The 5618-nt window shown below is 39.5% G+C and overlaps 1 pseudogene; it reads right to left on the reverse strand.

The window, feature by feature from the left end:
* Positions 1-2093: 2093 nt before the first annotated feature.
* On the reverse strand, positions 2094-2579 carry LOC142430774 (transcription factor BTF3 pseudogene; annotated as a pseudogene).
* Positions 2580-5618: the final 3039 nt, after the last annotated feature.

Genomic DNA, 5618 nt, shown 5'->3' on the forward strand with positions numbered 1-5618 from the left:
CACAATTTACAGGGACAACCCCACAAACACAGTCTCTCTATCAATGATAGACCTGAATGCAGAGGACACGATCATGTGTTATTCTGTAAGGAGCACAGTGAGTGGAAATCACAGTGAGCCTAGAAACAAACATTCCTTTCAGGAAAAGAGTGGACCTGCAGCAGGTGCTCAGCTTGCATGTCGTGAAGAAACCTTGTAGGAGCGGCTGCAGAGGAACTTCAAGCTCTCTTTTGCATCTCATGTTCAGTCTTCCCACTCAGCAAACGTCTTAGGCAAGAACATTACTTCTTGTCCTTTGTAACTCCAGGTTATACTTAAGCAAAAAGAGTTATCATAGATCAGCGATTCAGTTCAATATTTAAACCTTCATTTTTTGAGCAATAAATTTTAGGTAAATTTTTACTGATTAGGAAATCATGTTTCCTCAATCCAAACTGAGTCAGATGTCATTGAATTGATTCCTAATCATAGTGACCCTATGCACAACAAAACACAACACCGTCTGGTCCTAAAGCCATCATGATATTTGGCAAGTCTGACCCCATTTTTACAGTGTCAATCCATCTTTTTATGCCCTACTTCGAAATAAACATTCAGGAGGGTTGGTCCCTCCTGAAGTCTTGTGCACACTTTGTAATATGACTGTCAACATCCAAAATTATAAGGAACATTGTTATGATACATCCTTAAGACATCTTTTTAATTCTTCTGGTAGTCAGTGATTTACTCAATATTCACACCAACACCTAATTCGAAGGATCAACTCTGTATCTTTCTTCCTTATTCATTGTACAGTTTTCCCGTGCATATGAGATCTTCCATGCAGCTCTATTGCTTGGATCAGATTCACCTCAGTACTGGATTTGACAACGGTGCTCTTTAATGCTAAAATCTTTCCCTTGTCCCAGTGTGTCAGAAAGACAGAAGCCCTGAGTCCATGTATATATTGGCCTTGAATGAGAATATGTATACAAACAATATTTTTATTTAATAATCTTTTCTGTGCCCTTGCAGTAATTTTTGTTCATATGTGTGTGTGAATATTATATTAAACAAATATCCTGTCAATTAACATTTTCATTGTTTTTGTAATGTGCCATTGATTTACTTCAAATATCGTGCTCAATGGGGAAAATTGATAGCATTCTCCTTGCAAACCCTGGCAAAGATGCTTCCTATCACCACTCTTATTTGCCTTTGTGCTGGAAATCTTAGTGAGAATTATTATATGACAAAACGACTTAAAAGGAATACAAGTGGTCAAACAAAAAGTACATCTCTCATTATTCAAAGATATAATTTTATATATAGGAAAAAAGGACAAAAGTTTGTGTGAAGTAATAAAAATATTCAACATTGTGGCAGGCATGATATAAGAGTAACAGAAAAAATAATCAAAAGGATTCCTCTATACTAATGAAGAGAACTCTGGGGAAAAGCAATGAGGTAAACAATATCATTTACAGGAGCCACACAAATGATGAAGTAACCAGGAGCAAAACAATGTAGAGAAATAAAAAATATGTGTGCAAAGAAAATCATAGAATACTGAAGCCAGAATGTTCCCTACAGGCCAGGATGACAAGACTTTGTTGCACATATTTTGGGCATGTTATCAGAAGAGAACAGTTGCTGGAATAAAATGTCAGGCTTGGTAAAGTATAGGGGCAGCAAAAAAAGAAGAAGGCTCTCAACAGAATGGATTGACAGTAGTTTCCACAATGGGCTCAAACATCAGAACAAGTATGAGAGTAGCACCGGACTGGGCAGTGATGCCTCCCAATTAAAAAATATATATATTTTTTAAAATTTTTATTTATTTTTAATTTATTTTATTTTACTAGGCAAAGCATTTTATTAACCTGTTTCAAATTTTATTCCCAGGCTTCTTTAGCGTATCTGGCTGCAAAGAATGAGTCATGTATAAGAAAAAATGTAAAAGAGCTGCAAAGACCGAAAGGCTTGGGTTTAAATATATTAGAGATCTAGATTTTATCAGATGCATACACAAAACAAATTTAAAAAGCAGTGATATAAAATAGTAGCTCCAAGTCATTTCCTAAAGTTTCATCTTTCCCAGAAGCGGACTCAAATCAGTGAACCTCATTCTTGGATGCCTCATCAAAGTTCTCCACAAGTTCTGGAACATCATCATCATCTTCTCCTGTAGCAAGTGGGGCCTTTCCATCCATAGATTGTTTTGGGAGTGCTTCAGCCAGTCTCCGTAAGCTAGTCAGGCTGTCTGTGCCCAGCTGGTTCAAGATGCTGGGGAGCATCTCTGTCAGCTGCTTTGTCTCAGGATGGCCGGTGATGGTGAAGGTGTTCGCAGCCAGTGATGCTTGGACTTTGGGGTTGTTAAAGTGGATCACTGTTCCCTGGTTTGTAAACATATTCACCTCTTCAATACCAGAGACATCGTTTACCCTGAGCTTCTTGAAGGAGCACTGCAGCTTTTTGTCATCTGCTGTGGCTATTCTGGGAACCACCATCTTCTTTCTACGGGCAGTTCCTGTCCAACCAATGCGCACTTGTGCCTGCAGTTTGGAGTGTTTCTCTTGATTCATGATCATCTCTTTCATCTTGTTGGAGTGGAAATGGGGCCACGCGGGGAACTAGGGCTGGCGCTCAGGGGGTCTTTGCAGACCAACTGAGATTAGGCGCGCACACGCGGGGATGCAAGATGGCAGCTAGAGGGACTTGCCTCCTGTTTTGCGTGGGGTTGCTATCAGTCAGAAACCAATTTAATGGCACCTAAGAACAACAAGAAACCCAAAGAGACCTACACAAATGGAAGAATAGTCCATGTTCATGGATATGAGTCAATATCATATGAATAGAAATGTTCATCAAAACACTCTTTAACTGCAACACAATACCGCCAAATGACAACTTCATTCTACAGAGAAATGCTAAAAGTAATTACCAATGTCAAATTAAGAGGTAAGAAATGCAGGATAAGCAATAAACTCCAAAAGAAGAAGAAGAAAGTAAGATCCCTCTTACTATGTAACTTCAAAAAATATTGCACAGCCACAGTAAACACAATGGCATGATTTTCAGGAAAAAATAGAAACCCTTATATTAAAAATTATATATATATATATATATTTAATGGGAAAAAAGATAAATAGCCTTACACTGATAATGATAACCCACTTAAAAATAAGAAAATTAAAACCAGAAAAAAATATACTGGAGAAGAAGCAGAGAGTTCGGAACTCTTACCCACTGTTACTGGTGGTCCCATATCCCTCTGCAATACTCTATGGTGATACTACAAACAAATGGGATAATAAATTGCATGCAATACATCAAAATTTTAGTCGATTCATATCCTAAAGAGGTGAGATGGCATGTTATGGACAGACATATGCACTTCCATGTTCATCAGAGCGCTGTTCACAATATCAAGAAATTGGAAATAACCCAAAAGCCCATCTGTAGAAAATTGGATAAAGAAACTTTGGTACATACACACAATGGGATACAAGACATGTCTAAAAAATACTGGAGAAACTACAAAGCACATCATATCATGACACAGACTGTAAAATATTATACTGACTGAAACTAGATAATCACAAAAGGGAAAATACTATATGAGACCAGCATAAACACGAACACAGAATCTGACAACTGTGCTGAGATCATGTAATCATTTAATGACATCCCAGGCAATGTTGTGCTATGACTGTCTAATGCTTATGTATTATTTATCACACTCTAATTTGTGCATTTAAGAAAACAAAACAAAACACCACATCTTTAGCTCAGGCTCTATCATGGATGGGGGCACTTTGCAAATAGCAGGAAATGGGAAAGGGCTAATAGCTTGTGACATTCAGCACCGTCCCAGGGTTACTTCAACTTAGTAGGGACTCCGGCAATGGTGTTATTAAAGGAACTGAACTGGTCTGTTGAACTTAAAGCTGAAACACCCTGGTGTGGGAGGCACAGATGATTGCCGTCCCCACTTCATGGGCTTCAGAGTATGATCCAAGAATTTCAAATGGTAAAGCCAAGATCAGAGTAGGGAATGTTATTAGAGGGTCAATTCTGTGGCTGAAGTTTTCTCTTTGCTCTGAACTCCAAAATTTCAGTCCTCTAGTCATGTTCTGTTGTTGATTTTCCTTTTATCTTGACTTTGGATTTGCCAAGAAAAAACATTCACCTTAAGTTTCCACACGCTCAGGTGTAGTCCATGATTATTATTCATGAGGACTGTTAGTTTTGGGGTGGGTCTTTGCTAAAGGGAGGGGTGATTAATCTGATCTGACTTGCCATCATTCTTATGGAGACATTGTGAACGTAGTTCTGTGCTGGGGCCTTACAAACATCCATGTCTCCCCCTCAGAGCACATACAGGGGGAAAAGGTAACCGGAGCCCAGACAGAAACCTCAATGTAACAAAAGGATTGGGTCCCGGAGTTCCTCAGAACCTACAAAAGAGTGGGGCCCTCAGGAGAGTAAAAACTAGGAAGACTTGGAGAATATGAACGGTTGTGAAAAAAAAAATTGTTACTTATACCCTCTTCCAACAAGAAAACGTTCTCTGCTTTTGACTTACACATTCTTCTTACTTTCTCTTCCTGGGTGTATGTGTGCTCTTATGTGTACTTTATGTCCCTGTGCTTGTGTTTTCTTTTTAAAAAATCATTTTATTAGGGGCTCATACAACTCTTATCACAATCCATACATACATCAATTGTGTAAAGCACATCTGTACATTCATTGCCCTTATCATTCTCAAAACATTTGCTCTCCACGTAAGCCCCTGGCATCAGGTCCTCATTTTTCCCCTCCCTCCCCTCTCCTCCCTTCTTCATAAACCCTTGATAATTTATAAATCATTATTTTGTCATGTTTTATACTGTCTGATGTCTCCCTTCACCCACTTTTCTGTTGTCCATGCCCTAGGGAGGAGATTATACATAGATTCTTGTAATCAGTTCCCCCTTTCCACCCCACATTCCTTCCACCCTCCACGAATTGCCAGTCTCACCACTGGTCCTGAAGTGATCATCCACCCTGGATTCCCGGTGTTTCTAGTTCCTATCTGTACCAGCGAACATACTGTGGTCTAGCCAGATTTGTAAGGTAGAATTGAGATCATGATGTTGGGGGGTGGGGGGTAGGAAGCATTTAGGAACAGAGTAAAGTTGTATGTTTTATCATTGCTACACTGCACCCTGACTGGCTTGTTTCCTCCTTGCGACCCTTCTGTGAGGGGATGTCTAATTGCATACAGATGAATTTTGGGTCTCCAGTCCGCACTCTCCCTCATTCACAAAGATGTAATTTTTTTGTTCTGATGATGCCTGATACCTGATCCCTTTGACAACTCATGATCACGCAGGCTGTTGGGCTTCTTCCATGTGGGTTTTGTTGCTTCTGAGCTAGATCGCCGCTTCTTTATCTTCAAGTCTTTAGGAACCCAGATGCTGTATCTTTTGATAGCTGGCCCCCATCAGCTTTCTTTGCCACATTTGCTTATGCACCCATTTGTCTTCAGCAATAATATCATGGAGATGAGCACACAATGATAGGATTTTATGTTCTTTGGTGGCTCGTACCTGATCCCTTTGGCACCTTGGTATCATGCAGGCTGATGTGCTTTT

Source organism: Tenrec ecaudatus, chromosome 17 (genome assembly GCF_050624435.1).
Source record: "Tenrec ecaudatus isolate mTenEca1 chromosome 17, mTenEca1.hap1, whole genome shotgun sequence".
NCBI classification, from domain to species: Eukaryota; Metazoa; Chordata; class Mammalia; order Afrosoricida; family Tenrecidae; genus Tenrec; species Tenrec ecaudatus.